Genomic DNA, 19,390 nt, shown 5'->3' with positions numbered 1-19,390 from the left:
GCGTACGGTACAAATTTCATTCGGCATTCGCCTGGCGACATAACTTTTAAACAAAGCGACGCGCATTTGCATAGAAGCGGCCAAAACGGTCGCCGACTCGCGATTTATGACGAGCATTTTTATAGCCCGGTGTGCTGTAAAAGGTTTAAAGAATAACGGGAAAATACGGCAACGCCGGCCGGGGAGCGGTTAAAAGTCTCGGGGAATTACAGCCGGGCGCTTTTGTTTTTATTTGTCGTTTCGTCGGGGCGTGTTGTGGGAATAGTAAATTTTTGAGGTGGATAGTGTTGAGAGAGTTTCATTACATTAATGTTTATTTCCTGATTTCCATATACGAAAAATTTTGCAACAAAGTATATTACGATTTACGATCTTATCAAATTACCCTTAACGAACAACACTTGCAACAAGGTGCTCATGAGCCCAAAGGTATTGTTGAGACTTAGGCTGAGAGGGGGCCCAACACACGAGGGGGCTTTTCGTCGAGGTGGTGCGGAACACTGCGGCCCGCCGCGGCGGAGGGCAAAGGTTGTCGCCCACTAGACCGCTGCGCGGCGCGGCGCTGAGAAGAGAATTTTTTCCGGCTGCGAAGGGACTGCGCCCACTATAGCGCGCTTTTGAAACGCGGCAACGCTATTTAGTTATACAGTCGAAGTGTTTTACTTTACTGTAGTTTAGTTTTTAAACCAATGAAGTCCAAGTACGGACGAAAGCGTATTTTTGTGCTCTTCTAACAGAGGAAGAGGGGGTGAGGGAAAGTTTGGACTCATACGATTAACAACAAAAGAAAGAAGTTTGGAGAATTTTACCATCTTTTTCCAGATTTAATAAAGACAAAATCCCATTTTTTCAATTATTATTAAAAAAAAAAAAAAAAAACATTTTACGCACTCCTCAATTGAGGGTTTTAGAAGAAACAACACCGGGTATATCTACTCATCATATTTTTTCAGACAAATTACTAATATTTTTGATAATTCTTATTTATTCTGAAGATGTGTATACTAGTTATGTGGTCAAAAAACCCTAGTCTTTTTATATATTTAGGTAATTAAATTTAAAATTGGAGATTGTCACTTTTGTTTAAAAGTGGAGATTGCCAGTTTCGCCTCTACACCCTAATTATAACAAATCTTTGATAGAGAGGGCATTTCGTTCATCTGTCTCTAGTGAGGGAAGACTAAAAAAAAAATATCATATTCCTTTTATGAAAATCGATTTGCCTAATTTACCTTTAAAAATACAATTCTACCATTGATACATATCACTAGTTCCTAGTCAAAAGCCAACTGAAAAGACTCGAATGCAAAATTATTTCCCTTGTGAGTACGCACACTGCAACGCGCCGGAACGCGGGAGACGGAAAAAAGTTGCTAGAGAAGTCTTCCGACTTCTTGACGGAAATCCCGCGGCGCGCTCTAATGTGCGTTGGTCCATTTAAATACATGGCAAGCAGACAAAAGAAATTTCCACATGGCGCCGCGCCGCGTCGCGCCGCGGTCTAATGGGCGACAACCTTAAGTCTAACGGGACAAAACATCAGTAGCGATGTTTGAGATTTAAATAAAATCTAAGAACGTAGCAAATGGTGTAATATATAGTAACCATAGAGTTATATTCATTTATTTATTAACAACTTAATTTATCAATAAATAAATAAATACAAGATTGTTGTCCCGCTAGAATGACCATCCAAATCCAATGCAACGCGCCGCGAGTTGTGCCACCTGCGTAGGCTCTTCAATGGGACCTCAATGGTACAAAACACACGGACGGCGACGCCGCTTATAAGTCGCCTCGTGTGTCCTCAGCCTTATCTGGGAATGGCTGAATAAATTTGGAACTCTGGCAGAAAGGAACACAATTAACTTACTCTAGGATGCCGGGCCATAACAGCTTCCAAGAAAATGAAAATGAATACGAACAAGCAAGGCAAGGATCATGGATATAATATCTTGGTCCAGAATTAGTATAAGAAATACCAAAAATCTGAGCCGTAGTGCAGTGCAGCGTAATAGGTTCTTAACAAAAACAGTAATTCAAGATTGTGGACTACGTATGCAGAACAGCTGCAGAGAATGATTCGCTTGAAATTGCTTTGAAGCACAGATTATATTCTACTATTCTAGTTCCTTTATATAGTCTAACAACCGACCAGGCCCCATACTTCGTAGAGGAGAATAAAAAAGCAGCAGCCGCATTAGCATAAACAATAGATAAATCTCGACATCACTCGAAATGACGTTTCGAATGGAGAGACGCCAGCCAGACCGCCAGCCCAGCAACTACCGAATTCTGGACGGTTTCGGGCCCGGCGTGCCATGAATTATTGAGGTTATGTGCGGCGGGTGACGTTTCGGCAGATGCACACGAGAAGATAATGAATTGAGACTGGCGTTGTTTCCAGTGTCGACGTGACAAACTAACAAATAATAAAAAAAACGGCTATAAAAAATGTAATATTCCATTTTTTTGATTTAACACTAAATCATTTTTAAATGGAGATATAATTGTTGGAATATTGGACAACAGTGGCTTTTTGGATTGTTCCTAAATGACATTAATTTAAAAATAGCAAATTTTTCTTTAACTTGGGGGAAGATAATATTTAAACTAGATGCGCACGCAGAAAGAGCAACATCGTTTTAGCCAGAATAGTTTTTGTCTCGAACAAAACGCGTTCATAAAAACGTTATGTTTCGAAGAGAACATTTTATTTACATACCGGGTGTTGCATCGTCGGACGGGACATAGGAAATCCCATGTAAATTTTAATGGGGTCAATTATTGGCTTCTTTAATTATTTTAGAGAATAATTCTATTTAGGTTTATTGAAGAGCAATAAAACCCACATTCAAAAGAATAACTTTAGATATTTTGATTAGCTCGTTTACGAGTTATCGCCGATTTCTTTCTAAATGTTTCTCCTTTCTTATGGCCCTGTATTTACTTATGAGCACCAGTCAAGGTAAAAGATAACTGTCAAATGAAGTTGTCATTTCGGAAATTTACCTATTTAGTGCTTTATTATTATTATTATTAAAAACTCATACCTAAATCGAAAATATTAGCCATGAATTACACTACGAAGAAAAAGTATTGAACAGCGGAAAGGTACAGCAATGGGTAATCCATTGTCTCCATTTTTGGCTAATTTATTCATGAGCAGGTTTGAAGTGGAGGCTAAGAATCAGTTTGAGTATTTTCCAAGAGTATGGTTTAGGTATGTGAATGATATTTTTGCTGTTTTTGACACACATTTTTTTTATTTTTTATAGATAATTTAAATAATCGTTTTTCTTTTCCATTAAATTTACGCATGAAATTGAGAACAACGAGAGATTACCATTTCAAGATGTATTAGTTATTAGAAATACTAATAGTACTTACAGGTTTATTATCTATAGGAAAAATACGACCAGACGCAGATATATTCCTAATGAATCACATCATAGTGTTGAACATAAAATGAAAGCTGGTAGTTTAAAATTCTTAGTTCATAGATTACTTAGTTTCCACTTTCCAACGAAAGATATGAAATAGAAAGAGATTACATTAGGAATATAGCTGAGTGTAATGGATATCCTCCTTCACTAGTCCCCAATAAATTAATTAGAAAAACTTTTTTTTTTTTTTTTTTTTTATTTTTTTCTGAAAATTCGACTTTTAAGTGGAGAAAGATACGTCTAAATATTTTCGATACCGTTTGATGAGAGTTATCCAGTGGTCCAAAAGGAATTTTAAGAATGTCAATTATAAACTTGGTGTATGTAATTGCTAATAATAAATTACAACAATTATTGGGAAATCCAAAGGATAAAACACCCCTCCACTGGAAAGGTCGGGTTTTTATGAAATTTCTTGTAAAGATTGTAATCAATATGTTGGGCAAACTAAGAAGATCAATATTAACTAGACAGATTTAAAAGAACAATTGGCTCAGATAAGATATGGTAGACCGGATAAATCTTGCGTCGCCGAACATATTGTTGATAAAGAACATTGTATGAATCTTAATAATTTAAAATTAATTAAACAAGTCTCAAATTACAGGCAATTAGATGCATATGAAAGCATCAAATTAATAAATGTAAAAGATAGTATGAACAGAGACAACGGTCCAATTCTTTCAAGTTCTTTTGTTCCTACTACTCTAGTGGCGGCAATCTAACTGTTACGCTCAGTCTCTGACTCGGTTGGCTAGATTTTGCCACGCCCATTCTAAATGCCCACTGAGCGAGTATAAACGCTCAACTTGTAGATTGCACTTTAGTTTATAATCATCTGCTGATGATGCTAACATAAGTGTAGCGAAACGCGCGTCCAATTAAAAAGTAAAAATGTTTTGGTGTATTGTGGTGATTTAGTGTTTTTATTTTTGCTGACGCCAACACCAAGGTTCCAACCCTCAACTGTAACTTTTGTAACAGTTAAGATTATATATTTTTTGTAAATATGAACCTCCCATAAAAGTGTAGATATTATTTTTTAAAAAATATTTGGTAACATCATTCAAGCAAGGGAGGACCGTGTCTATGTACACTACAGTCTAACGTATAAGCTTCTGTGTGCGGCGAGTGTTTCAGATATGCTTTATGTTGGCGAGTCTGTTGTAAAACACTTGTTTTTTCTATTCTTTCTGGTTCGTTTTGAATGTAGTTCGTAATAGTTTCGCGGATGACAAATTAATTTTTGTCGCTTGCCAAATACATTTTTGCTTGTTCACCAGCAAGTTTGTAGCTTACATTGTACTTTAAAATATAACTCTCAAATCTTTTTATTCTGTTTGATTACAATTGCGTTATGCTCGGTAATAAAAATACATATTATGCTAATTTTATAGCACAGAAATTTATAAAGTTGTGTCATAATATATTATACTACCATACGATAGAAAAAAATGGAGTCGAGAACAGTTGGGCAATGAGCATCGATGATAATTTTGGTGAGGTCAAGCCCTAGCGTATGTCTACTATTAGACGCGCGTTTACCAACCATGTTAGCATCATCAGCTGGTGATTATAAGTAGTAGTGGGAACTATCGAATGAATACTATCGAAACATTCGATAGTTGCAATTCATTCGAATAATTCGATAGCTAGTAAAAAAACATTCGTTGAAAACTATTCGAATAAAAATTATCGAATTGATGCGTCATCTGCCTTGAAATATTGTATTCTAGTAATTCGGCAGCAAAAACCATTCATTTATAAAATTCATTCATTTAGAAAATTCATTTTATTTTTTTTTTTTTTTTATTATAATAAATATTAACTGGTTTTTAGTTGTCGCCCGGCGACGTAGGTTTCTTTCCGAGAAACCCGGTCGGTGGCAATGCTATGAAAAAGCCGGCATCTTTGATTTTTTTGTGGAGTCAGATAAAGGAATAAGGACACATTATTTTTTTTATTGAGGGGCTGAGCATTTACAGAGAAAATACATTATGAAGGGCACTGTTGCCATATATTGGTATTAGTCTCGGTATTAATTGATATTAGAAAAGAATATTATTGTTTGGTTTTAGTTAGTTAGGGATAGTATGTCTATATATTTTTATATTTTTTTTTTTTTATTATATTCTGTTGTTACACTGCAATAATACTTGTTATTTTGGATGTAAGAATATTTTTAATGTGTTTAAGCAAAGACTGGTTTAATAAATAATACTAACAGTAATAATTTGTTACACCTATTAACAACAAAATTTGAAATCATTTAATATAAGCATTTTTTTTTTTTTAAGTAGTAGCAAAATATAAATATATATATTAGATCCCTATTTAAAAATAATATAGTCTCTCAATTTTTGTGGCAACGTTGGTTTATTAAATAATAGCAATTACAGAACTAATTTGTTATATTAACAACAAATTTTAAAATCATGAAATAAACATTTATTATTTTCTAAGCGTGCAGTGTAATGCAAGGAAAATATAAATAATAAAAATTAGAAATCAAGGAGTTATTTATATTCGGTACTTTATGTTACTATTTAATAATAATAATATTTACTTACTTTTACTGGTATTTACTTACTAAAAATAAATGAAATATTTCTTCGCAAAACTACATGTAAGAGAATTAGCATAAACAAAATACAAACATCGTTAGCTTTTTTTTAAATTGGCACGTGTAAAAACTTTTTAATTTAATTTTCTCACCCCATAGTCTGAGTTCGATAACCATTTGCCAACACATTATAATTATTAAGTTCAGCTAATTCATATTATTAAAACATCTAAAATACACAAAATATGTATTTTTAAAAATTAATTAATAAGTTCATCTCATCTCTCTTAAAAATTGCTACTTCTCAAAATTTTCCATTAAAAAATAGACCATATACCATAAAATTAAATAGTGAAAGATCGGGCTACGGAAAATCACACAAACTTTCGGAAAACTCGGCTTTTGACCACCTGTACACGCACACAATCGTCAATTAAAAAAACTACTATTTTAGTATTTTAAATATTTTAATAAACGCAAAAATAGCACAGTGTTTATAAGGCGAAGTTATAAAAATTTGGAGAAACTAATAATGCACTGACGCATACACAAATCAAACGAATACTAAATTTCGTTTATCAAAAACATTCGATAGTCGTGGCTCAACGATAACCATTTAGTCACATATGCTTTAGTATACAAATGAATGAATGATTTTATTCGAATAAAACCATTCGATAGTTGAAATCATTCATTCAGTAACCATTCGATAGTCTAATTCAATCGATAGTTCCCACCGCTAATTATAAGTAATGTCTTTTTGGTGTTTTGTGGTATTTAGTTTTTATTTTGCTGAAGATTTTCTCTATATTTTATTTCTCTGTGTTAACCATTCTCTTTAATCACAATTTGGTTCTAGCACCACCTCGAAACATTCCGTATCGACCCAAAAACTTAATTATTAATCCCTAAATTTAAATTTAAAACGACTTCATCCCAACTAAGAGCTTCTATCCAGCGCAACTTCATCCAACGTTACAGATCTTTAGCCGTTACTATGTACTAAATTTCATAGCGCGCCATTCTCATAACCCGCTCTGGCGCCCTAATCCGAAATTGTATATCTGGATTGCATAAGATGCAACCTTAAAGACCACATACACTACGGTTATTTCGTTCGGTTTTAACCGTGCAGTTAAAAATAGAGATGCAGAATGAAGAATCCGTTGAAAACCAGAGTGGTCTAGGTCAAAAAAATTGGCGCCAAGAGGCACGTATAGCCGCCCATACTAAAATATGTTAATAAGAAGTCGATAGGCAGTTCTTTTAGTTTTAAAGTAAAGGAATTTTTCCAATTTTTTTTTATCTCAAAAACTGCGACTTGACTGATTTTGATGTTATTACAAATTTTGTTACAAATATATTTCCTAATCTTAGATTGAAAACCGCGTTTCGCTAGCTACTGTAATTTTGGAGTTACGATTTTTTAAAATTTTTAACATTTTTAACCTCCAATGTTTAGCTGAAACGCCAAACGCAATGCAGCTGACAGAAAAGTGCCATCATTACAAATTATTCCTCAAAACTGACAAAAACTGAGTGAGTCTGCTGCTAATTTGTAGTAGTAGAAAAAATAGCGTAAAAAACTCGTTCGAAAACTTCGCGGTACACTCGTTCGATTTGTGGCTCTTGCCTGCGGCTCGAAACGAAAAATTTAATTTTTACTGACGTTTGTAGAAAATAGTATATTAATGTAGAATGTAGAATGTTTAGGAGGGGAGTTAGTCACCGCAACCTTACAGATAGATATATTGTGTTTTCCCCTCTCTTGAGTTATAACGAGTTATAACTCATCATACAGTCTCAAGGCTTTAACAAAAGCCAGTATCTGAGACGACTCCACAGAGGCCAGCTCTCCATCCTTGGCATCAGCCGTACAAAAGTTCATGGCACGAATGGTCGTCGTCTCGGCGCACTCAGTGAAGAGGTGTTCTGGTGTCCCAAAATTCCCCACAGAATCTGCATTCGCCGTTGTTTCTCAGCTTCAGCCTACTGAGGTGTTCGTTGAGGAGACAGTGTCCTGTTAGAAATCCCGTGCCAATCCGAAGATTGTTTTTACTTAAATCAAGAAAAACCTTTGATTTTTCTCGGTCGTAGGTTCTGAGGAACTTTTTCGAGTATCTTTTCGAGTATGTTAGACTATTCCAAGTTGCGGTTGGAGTCTTCCAGATTCTTCAGTTCCACTTTCAGTTGGTTTCCTCTTGGAAAACAGAACGGTTCTGGTCCAGTTAGTGGAGTGTTCGGTCCTTTCCTAGCTAGATCATTTGCTTTTTCATTGCCTTCTATCCCTTGGTGAGCAGGCACCCAGAGTAGGAACACTTTATTTTCTTTGCCCAACTTGTTGAGCTTCTCTAGGCATTCTTTGACCAACTTCGAATTGATGGTTACTGAGTTGATAGCGTTTAGTGCTGCTTGACTATCGGATAGGATGGCAATTTCCTGTTTTCGATAGTTCCTATCTAAGATAAATTGTACACATCTTTCGATAGCGTAAATTTCTGCCTGAAGGATACTGGAGTAGGTGCCCATTGGTTCGGAGTATTTGGTTTTCGGCCCAAATACTCCTATCCCTGTCCCTGCTTTGGTTTTGGAAGCATCAGTATACCACGTTATGGTATGGTCTTTTATATGCTGAGTAAGCGTTTCTTCCTTCCAATCCTTTTTATTGCTCAATACTACAGTGAGGTGTTTCTCAAAGTTGTAAATTCTTGGTATGTCATCCACTGGGAGTTGGAGAAGTGGAATTTTCTTTTTGAGGGTGTCCAAGCCGCAGACCTAAAAATTAGGTCTAAAATGACCTCCATGATACATGCCAGTCTCTGTACTTTGCACAGGTTTTGCCTTGCTGTACGTTGCCCTAGTTTTGTATACCAAGCAACTGCTCCATATGTAATCTTGGGTCTTACTATCATGGTATACATACAGTGTAAAATTTTAGGGGAGCAGCCCCACCTATTTCCCGCCAGTCTTCTGCATATCATGAGAGCCTTTGTGGCTTTACTGGTAATGTTCTTAATATGCCTGTTCCAGAGAAGTTTAATATCCAGGGTTAGTCCTAGATATTTCACTTCCCGTGATGGCAGTATTTCCTTTCCATCTAGATGGATTCTTTTCAAATTTTTTAAACTTCGCTTTCTGGTGAATGGCACTACCGCGGTTTTATCTGAGTTGATACTCAGCCCGACAGTCCTGCACCATCTCTCAGTGATGCGGAGTCCTCTTTGGATAATATCACACAGGGTGCCTTCATGTTTCCCCGTGCAATCATGGCTATATCATCTGCATACCCTATGCAGTGTATTCCCGCTAGAGTTAATTCTTCCAGTAGTTCATCCACTACCAAGCTCCACAGTAGGGGGGAGGTCACTCCACCTTGTGGAGCTCCGTGCGTTGTTTTAACAGCTACAGTTTTGATACCTATCTCAGCTTCTGCTGTTCGTGTTGAGAGCATTTCCCAAAACCAGCGAATTATCGTATTGTTCACCCCTTTTGTTTCAAGAGATCGCTTGACCACCTTGTGAGGTATATTGTTAAACGCCCCTGCAATGTCCAAGAAGGCACAAAGTGTTGTTTCTTTGCTATCCAGGCTTCTATATCGGCACAACGGGAGTCTCGAAAACGACGTTTTGCACACGAGTTCGACAGTTGGTTGGCTCGAGCCGCAGGCAAGAGCCACAAGTCGAACGAGTGTACAAAGAAGTTTTCGACCGAGTTTTTTTACGCTATTTTTTCTATGACTACAAGTTAAACTCAGGTTTTGTTAGTTTTGTGAAATAATTTGCGATGTAATGATGACACTTTTCTGGCGGGTGCGTTGCATTTGGCGCTTCAGCTAAACATTGGAGGTTAAACATTTTAAAATTGGCACATGTCGTGTGCAAAATGACACATGTCATGCGCTAAATTCTTAGCGCACAACAGTTTGCAAAACGCCAATTTCAGATCGAGTTTTCCGTGGGTCAAACTGCATTTTCTAGGCTAGTCGTAGAAAAAGAATATTGATGAATATAAAGATATATTATAACATATTTACATACATGCCACAAATTAGCCATACAGCGATTTTACAAACGAGTTGTAAAACTATAGAACGGATGGTAAATCTACTAGGTACAATAATCTGTCGCAAGAAATAACCATCAATATTGTTATTTTAAAATGGGACTTGCACATCGAAGCCTTATCAAAAAAACTAAACTCTGCCTGTTTTGCGCTAAGATCAGTTTCTAAGGAACTTAACTCATCAACCTCTAGAATGGTCTATTATGCCCTTTTTGAGTCGCATCTTCGTTATGCCCTTCCATTCTGGGGTACTTGCTGCGCGACAAAATTTGATCGTATTTTCAAACTTCAAAAGAGAGCAGTTCGATACTTATTGGGATTAAACAGTAGGACTCACTGCCAGAATTTCTTTAAAAATTTCAAAATACTAACTCTTCCTTCCTTATTCATTTTTGAATCCGTTTTCTTAATCAGCAAGCACATATTCTCTATTACTACTCTCTATTACTACTTCTCTATACTCTCTATGCGGAGCACGATATTTATCTGCCAACCCCGAGCTCAGAACTAGTTAAGGGCTCAATACTGTGCAATGCCAGGAAAATGTACAATCATTTGCCTTCGAATATCCAGTCACTTTCATTCTTTCCCGCATTTCGCAAAGCTTTGAAATCATACTGACTGGAGAGAGCCGTATATGCGGTAAACGACTTTTTTGTTGTTGTTTAATCATAAACAATTTTGAATTTTAAAATTTTGATCATCTCACACACTGGTTAAAGGTCTAGTATTTAATATTTAATATTTTATAACTCTTGATTTAATGATATATAACATGATTTTATCCATTTACAGTTTTCCTTTTGTAAAATTTTCTAGATACGCCTGTGTTCTGCAATGTCCATATGTTTTATTTGTAATTTTTGACGTAATTTTTTGAATTGATTTGTATTGTATGACATTTTTTTTTTATTATTTGTATATTTGTTTTTGTGCTTTTTTGTTTTGTGAATGCTTTGTCGATGAAGTTGTTTTGGCTTTTTGTACAATAAAGCGTTGTTTTTTTTTTATTAAATTCACAAATTATTTTTTTCAGTGTCGACAAATCTGCACTGAACACCCTCATACACTGACGTTCTTAACTGTACGGTCCTGCCCGTACGGCAAAAACCGGGCAAAAAAACTGAAGTGTATGGGGGGCTTTAGAGGTCGTTCCTGTGGCCCAGTTTCGCCAGGATCGGTTTTCCAGCAGCAGGAAACGGTTAGGGCAAACAGGAATTAATCGTAGTTGTTCCAGAGCGAATATATTTTACACTCTATGACTCGCTCATACTCTCACTGAGAAATTCGCGCGGATTTCCTTAAACAAGTTAGGAACATGCTGCGTCACGTGGTGTTACATGTACTGCTTTATTTGCCAGAGTATTATGCAAGTTTGTCACTCTATATTCGTGGTATTAAACTTTGTCAACTATATTCAGACTATTTCCTATGTAAAACATAGAAAGTTGTGAGATCTCATGTAAAACTAGAGGTGGAAATTCTAGTTCCTTCCTAATCCAGAGGAATAGTTCCTTGAACTAGGTCTTTAGTTCACAATAGTTCCCGATTAACATTGACATCCCACTTGCTTGCTAATGCGTTTCGTTGTTAGTCAGAACTATTCACAGTATGATCTGTATAATTTTTATAATGTACGAAGATATAACGAGACGTGTAATTGTGTATGCTAAAAACATAGAGGTAAGTTTTATTGCAGATAAAAAATAAAAAATAAACTCAAATCAGAGTTTAAAAAACTAATCACAAATCAATTGGAGCAAATATTAGAAAAATTTTACGAAAAATTGCATTTTTCCTCACTTCAAACTTTTTATTTTTGTCTAAAAGTTCAGAATATCTACTTTGTTTTATAAGATTCTTAATTTTAGAAACCTAAAGTGAAATATTCTCCTAAAATATTTAAAAAACAAACTAAAAATCAAAAACAGTATCCACGACAATTTTCTGTTGTAATAACGCCGCGCCGCCGCCGGCTGTGGCAATAGACAAGGCCGAATCCATCGTTGTCGCCTTGTATTATATCTCGGATCTGCCGACTGAATAGATTCCCGTGAACTAGTCTTTTAATAGTTCCTCTATGTCCGGATCCGATAACATATGGCTGGTACTCCCCACGCCTGCCTAGCATCAATCAGGCTGGCTGATCCATACGTAGACTAGTATTTTATTTAGTTCCTCTAGTTCCTTTAGATCCGGATCCGATAACATACGGCTGGCACTCCCCACTCCTGCCTAGCATCGATCGCGCTGGCCCGATCCGTACGTACGTAAACTAGTCTTTTATCTTTTATTTAGTTCCTCTAGATCCGGATCCGATAACGTACGGCTGGCACTCCCCACTCCTGCCTACCATCGGGCTACGCGCGCTAACCGATCCGTCGCCGTCGCATATTATTATATATCGGTCACAGTCTCGATCTAGTTCTTTGAGAACCCAGGAACCAGTTCCTTTCATTCCGGAGTCGGAATAGTTCATTGGAACTAGTTCTCCCCCCCCGTTCACGAACTACACACTTCTATGTAAAACCAAGTCACATATTTTAGTTATAGTAGAAGGAAAAGAGTAGTTGCACTCTCCCAAATATTTTCTGCCAGTTTTTACAATCTGTCGAATATCGGCAGTTGTTTCAGTTGAGTTCCGTCCGTCGACCTGCGAGGTTCGGGCGTTGCGTCTCAGCACAGAGACGGATTGACAAAAAATGAGTGCCTTACTGTATGCTGCTATTCGTTGTAGTAATAATTCAAAAAATTGCGCTTTGAGTTTTTTTTTTGAGAGTCATTTGTTGTCATGTTTGTGTTCAGGTTAATTTTTTTTCTCATGACTGATTACTACTTAATAATTTGATATTATTTTCATTTAAACCTCAATTTTTTTAGCGATTTTACTTTTGAGAACCATCCCTTGCTTGCTGTTTAACGAACTGCCCCATCGTTGAACAAAAATGTGCTAGTACCGAAAGTACCGAAAAAAAAACTGGAACTCCCGGTTCCTTAGAGACATCGTACCGAAATTACCGGTTCCGAAAAACAGTTCCGGTTCCGGTTCCGGAAACGCTATAACGTACCATAACCGTGAATCGCCCTATACAGGATGAGTCTTAAATAAGTGCATATTTTTAGAGGTAGTATATTTTTGCCCCAGAAATATGAGGATTTTTCTGAGCATTTTTTTTGAAAAAAAATCTGGAATTTTTTTTAGTTTTTAGTTAAAAAAAATATAATTTCTTAATAATAAGGTTCAGAACCGGATATTCCCGGTTCTTTTGAGATATCAAAGAACCGGGACTCAAAATTATTAATTCCCGGTTCTTTCGGTATTTTCGGGGCTCGGTAACAATAACTAAAAAATTATTCTTTTATTACGTTAATTATTATATTAATATTACTTACGTAATAATTATTACATAATTATTACGTTAATATTACATTAATTCTTTTATTACTTTTAATAGTGATGCTATTTCTCATTTTTTTCTATTTTGAAATTTCTGTAATGTTTTATATTGTAGCAATTATTGAAGTTTAAATATGTTATTTTATTATTTAGTACAATGTGTTGTTCAATGTATTAGTTATCCAATGAAAATCACCTAAACAATATATTACTACACAACAAACACATTAATGTTAAAATTAAATTTGTTTTAAATTAAAAAAAAAAGTTGTCGAAAATCTTTGAAATAGATAATAATATAAAAATATGTCATTATATATTTTTTTCCGCATTTCTTCCCATCAGAAAATTTTCAGATATAGAAGAATTGTTACTTACACGAAATGTGAAAATATTCTGTTTTCAAGCAAATTTTACTCGATGATCAATTTTTTTTATTGTATTTTATTGTGAACTCATATTTTCCTAAATCACTGCCTAATATTTCCTATATTAATGTATGGCTCCTAGTCCTGGACGATGAGAGTCAGAAATGAAAAAAATTGACGCAACTGAGATGTACTGTTGGCGACGAATGCTCAGAATTCCCTGGACTGCCCGGCGAACCAATGAATCCATAATCCAAGAACTGAACATCACAGAACGCCTCTCAACTTCTATACAGTCACGTATACTTAAATATTTCGGTCACGTTATGAGGAGGGATACTGACTGTATGGAAAAACTCATTATACAGGGCAAGGTTCCGGGAAGAAGACCAAGAGGCCGCTCGCCCTCCCGATGGATAGACCAGCTATCAAAGATCACCCACAAGCCACTGCACATGCTTGTACATGAAGCACAAGACAGGGAATTATGGAGACAAACCTCACACATCACCTGACCACTACATTCCTCTTGTAGGAATAAAGACAGAGAATGAGAGATTTTCCTAAATACATCTCTGTGAAACTATGGCGAGTGCCACGACTATAGTTTGCCTAGTTATAGACCACGACTATACAGCTACGTCAGTGGTCACGGGACGCGAGAACGAGGTCATATAAAGTGGCAGAAAAAGAAAAAGGATTTGACAAGGAGTAAAGCTACTAGTTTCCTTATACTATGCCTATAAAGTGTTATCGGTTCTTCAGTTATTAATAAGTGATAAAACTAACACGACTTTAATCTACTTATTTGGATATTAAAAAAAGTAAAATCACTTTTGACTTTTTTGCACTGTCCATTTTTTTATCGCAAGTATTATCCAAATAACACCAATGAAAAATTTAATGGGACGCTTTCTAATGGGGGCAATTTTCACACGACGCGGACGAGCTCTCTGAAATTACAATTTTTTTCTGTTACTGGTCCCCCCTTTCCGTCTATCCCTCGGGATAATGTAACAAAACGAGGATGAGTCCAGCCAAATTACCAGGACGCAAACTTTGGCAAAATAAAGCATTTCCCTCGCCACCCTCTCATCATTAACGAATTTTCCGAATCTCCAACGGAAATTACGTAAAATTATCATCCCTCTCGGATATGGAAGGGGACAAAAAATAATATCAAATATATTACCGGTAGTTCGGACCTCATTTGAGATATAATTTGGAGTATAAAATATATGTCAGATTCAGAAAAGACCAATCTATTATTTACAACCATAATATATTTATACTGATTTTTAAGAGGTTGATCTCCACTAGTCTCCAAAGGTTTTAAATATAGTAATCTATTTTGTTTTTGTTGTATATTACTTTTTTTCCATAGCAACTGTTAAAGATTCCTTATATCTATCAAAAATAGTAGATAAAATAGTACTTTAACCGCAAGAGTAGATTAAATGATACTGTAATAGGGAGGATAGGTTAAAAACTTTATTTCTTCTCGCACGTTTTTTAATTGCTTCCATTTTTGAAAATTTTTGTCCAAAAAATAACTATTATTATATGATTACTAGCGTGTACCAACGACTTCATTCGCGTCGAATTAATCATTTGTAATGGTGATGATAAAGCAAAGCAAGAATTTCCATTAACATACAAACTGGATAAAATTTTCTGACATTTATGTCAGCACGAGAAAAAACAACATGTAGATATTATTATATAACTTGGAAATATGTGAGGGGTAGTTTCATCTGGTTGGAATTTGACTTTTGAAAAATCCGTTTGCCAAAAATAAGCTTTTTACGTCAAGCAGTTTAAGCAAAATCGTGGTTAAGAAATTACCCAACTTTTTGGAACACCCTGTATGATTTTTTAAAAAATTTCAAAATATGTAAAAAAATCAAATAAATTATGCTTGTCCAAGCGTTTTCCCGAAAGACTAACCGTTTTTTAAATAACAAATATTGTAATATTTGAGGGGCGTTTTCACCCTCTTGGAATTTGAGATTCGAGAAACACCTCCTTATCGAACCTCTACACCCCACAGTCAATCCGTTTGCCAAAAATCATCTTTAAACGTCAAGCAGTTTAAGCAGAATCGTGATTACTCAATGGTCATATTTTATGAAACACCCTGTATAAATTTATAAAAAAATCTTAAAATATGTAAAACAACAAAATAAAATATATGTGTTTAAGAGTTTTTCCGAAAAACTCACCGGTTTTCAAATAAAAAATATTTTAATATTTGAGGGATAGTTTCACCCCATTAGAATTCGAGTTTCGAAAAATCCCTTCTTATCGAACCTCTACACCCTAAAGTCAATCCGTTTTCCGTTTCAAATCAGCTTTTTACGTCAAGCGCTTTAAGCAGGATCGTAATTAATCAATCACCAGATTTTTCGAAACACGCTGTAAACATTTTTAAAAAATCTGAAAATATGTAAAAAAACAAAATAAAATATACGTGTTTAAGCGTTTTTTCGGAAACTTGACCGTTTTTTAAATAAAAAATAATGTAATATTTGAGGGGTGGTTTCACCCCCTTGGAACTGGAATTTCGAAAAATCCCTTCTTATCGAACCTCTACATATTAGAATCAACCTGTATGCCAAAATTGAGCTTCTTACGTTGAGTGGTTTGAGCAGGATCGTGATTAATCAGTATGTCAGTCACTTAAGGATTTTATATATTAGTATAGATATATATTTACATTTACTGTGTGTTCCACCTTTTCAGTCACACAGTATATTTACAATTCTTTAAAAGATATTAAAACAACGATACAACAACTACATCAAAACGTTGTTCAAGAATAATTAGGTATCTTAAATCTTCGGAAATATAGATCAGTTTAATAGGCGATCCATCGAAACGAACAGTGAGACGCGCTGTATCCTCCATTACTGTGGAAAGTAATCCCTGGATTATTCCTTGATGGGAAGCTGTAAACTGACCCTTATAGCCTTAGGCAGGAATTGGACGTATGATTGATCCGTATTCTCGGCTGTCTGCCGATTCAATACGGATCGAAAGCTTTGTCTAATGCTTTGTTAATTGAGCCTTAATAGAAACAGGATATTATAACAGTTAAAAATATATATTTGTTATATTACTATGAAGAGTTATTAACAAAATTGTGTTGGTTTTAGAAAAAATGTATGAATTTATGTTGCTCACAAATATCTATCAAAAAAATTGTCTTTGATTGGTGCATTAAATACAAAAAGATGATCTACTAACTATAAACCAGTAGCTTTCTTTGTAACCACAAGAAACTCCAACCCCATTGACAGAAGCTAGCATATATATTTATAAAAGCCGTCTTATTATACCGGGTGAGTCTCAAAAGTGGCTCACCTCCATAACTTTTTTATTTTTTCAGATAAAAAACGAAATTTGGTATGTAGTGTCTAACATAAATTAGGATTGATTGACGTATTCAATTGTTTTTGGTCACTTCCTGTTTCACCGGAAATGATTACAACTTTTGACTCGTAATACTAAATGTGTGGTGCCAAATTATTTGTAAAAAAATGCTTTTTCCAGATATGCTAATGAACCACCCTTGTTCCTTTTGAAAAAACTGAGATATGATTAAAAATACGATTTGGGCATCTTTTAACCAGCCAGGACAAGACACGAAAAAGCTTAGTCGATCAAATCTATTTTTCCAAGTCTCATTGATTAAAACTTAGTCATTGATTAAAAATTATAGTCGCGTCTCGAGACGCCAAGACAGTCTTGGGTTCTTGAGAGCGCCATCCACCGAGCAAATCTCATTTTGGAGACTGGGATTATCGTTTTGGAGATTGTCATTTTGGATAGTTTATGTGATCAGTGGATTGGATAGTTCCGATAGGCCTGTTGTACTTCGTTCAGTTACGTATTTAATATCATGTCGAGAATGTCAAGTATGTGAACAATGTCATGTCGAAAATGTCGACAACGCCATGTCGAGAATGTAAAGTATGTCGACAATATCATGTCGAGAATGTCAAGAATGTCGCTAATATCCTGTCGAAAATGTCTTTCTTTCCATTGAAGCGCTTCCAGAAATGGAATGTCGAGAATGTATGTCGATAATATAATATCCAGAATGTCAAGTATTTGTACAATGTCATGTTGAGAATGCCGACAATATCATATCGAGAATGTTAGCGATGTCATGTCGAAAATGTCGAGTATGTCGGAAACATCATGTCGAGAATGCCTGGAATACCGAGAATATAGGGTATGTCGACAATATGTCGAGAAAGTCGACAATATCAAGGTTTCTAATTTTGTTCCCGTTTTGTTTCCACTTTGTTGCTGACTTGTCGCCATTTTGTTTCCATTTTGTTCCCGTTTGGTTTCCATTTTATTGCTGGTTTGTTGCGGTTTTGTTTCCACTTTGTTGTTGATTTGCCGTCATTTTGTTTCAGTTTTGTTTCCACTTTGTTGCTGATTTGTTGCCGTTTTGTTCTCATTTTGTTTCCGTTTTGTTTCCACCTTGTTGCTGATTTGTTGCCGTTTCACTTTGTATCCATTTTTTGCTAAATTGTTGCCATTTTGTTGCTGATTTGTTTCCGATTTGTTGCTGATTTGTTGCCGTTCTATTTCCACTTTGTTGCCGTTTTGTTTCCACTTGTTGATTTGTCGTCTTTTTTTTCCCGTTTTTTTCACTTTGTTGCTGATTTGTTGCCGTTTTGTTTCCACTTTGTTGCTAAATTGTTGCCATTTTGTTTCAACTTTGTTGCTGATTTGTTGTTGTTTTGTTCTCATCTTGTTTCCGTTTTGCTTCCACTTCGTTGCTGATTTGTTGCCATTTTGTTGCTGGTTTTGTTTCCACTTTATTGGTGTTTTGTTTCAATTTTGTTACCGAGTTGTATACATTCATACTACATACAATGACAAATTTTGTTCTCCTAGCACTAGGTTTAAATTTAGCGATTAGGCTGTACATATACCGACCTGTATAATTTCGATATTGTCGACAATGTCATGCCGAATATGTCGACAATATCATGTCGAGAATGTCGAAAGTGTACAGAAAATATCGTCATTGTAAAAATATTGTTATGCCTAATTCTGATTATGCTTTTTGCAAAAATTACTTCTTTTTTTAATAAGCCGGCGTTTTATAATATGCTTAGTTTTTTTACAAAAAGCCGGATTATTCTATACGCCTGCGACACACACACATTACATCAATTTGCTTTAAAATAGGTCTTAAACAAATATTTTGTAAAGTCTCTGTATATAATTTAACTTGTTTATTTTTTATTTATATAAAGTAGTTATATGATTTTAAATAATTAAAATTTATCCATTGGTCTTTTAAAACTAAAACACATTAGTATAAATTAATATATACATATTTAATACACCTATTTATATTACTTCTAGTGCTTTGCAATTAGTAAATAAAAGTCGGCCATGAAGTTATCAATAAAAGAAACTTTCTATAGAGCATTTCTATGTTACGTTGGTTGGTTGGGCCTAATTCCAGTGTTTGATTATAAGTCAAACAACTTCAAATATAGACCTGTATGGTGTTTCCTTAAAGTAA

The sequence above is a fragment of the Sitophilus oryzae genome, unplaced genomic scaffold (assembly GCF_002938485.1).
Source record: "Sitophilus oryzae breed Bouriz unplaced genomic scaffold, Soryzae_2.0 scaffold_1498_pilon_pilon, whole genome shotgun sequence".
In the NCBI taxonomy this organism is placed as follows: domain Eukaryota; kingdom Metazoa; phylum Arthropoda; class Insecta; order Coleoptera; family Curculionidae; genus Sitophilus; species Sitophilus oryzae.
Note: the sequence above shows the minus strand (reverse complement) of the source record.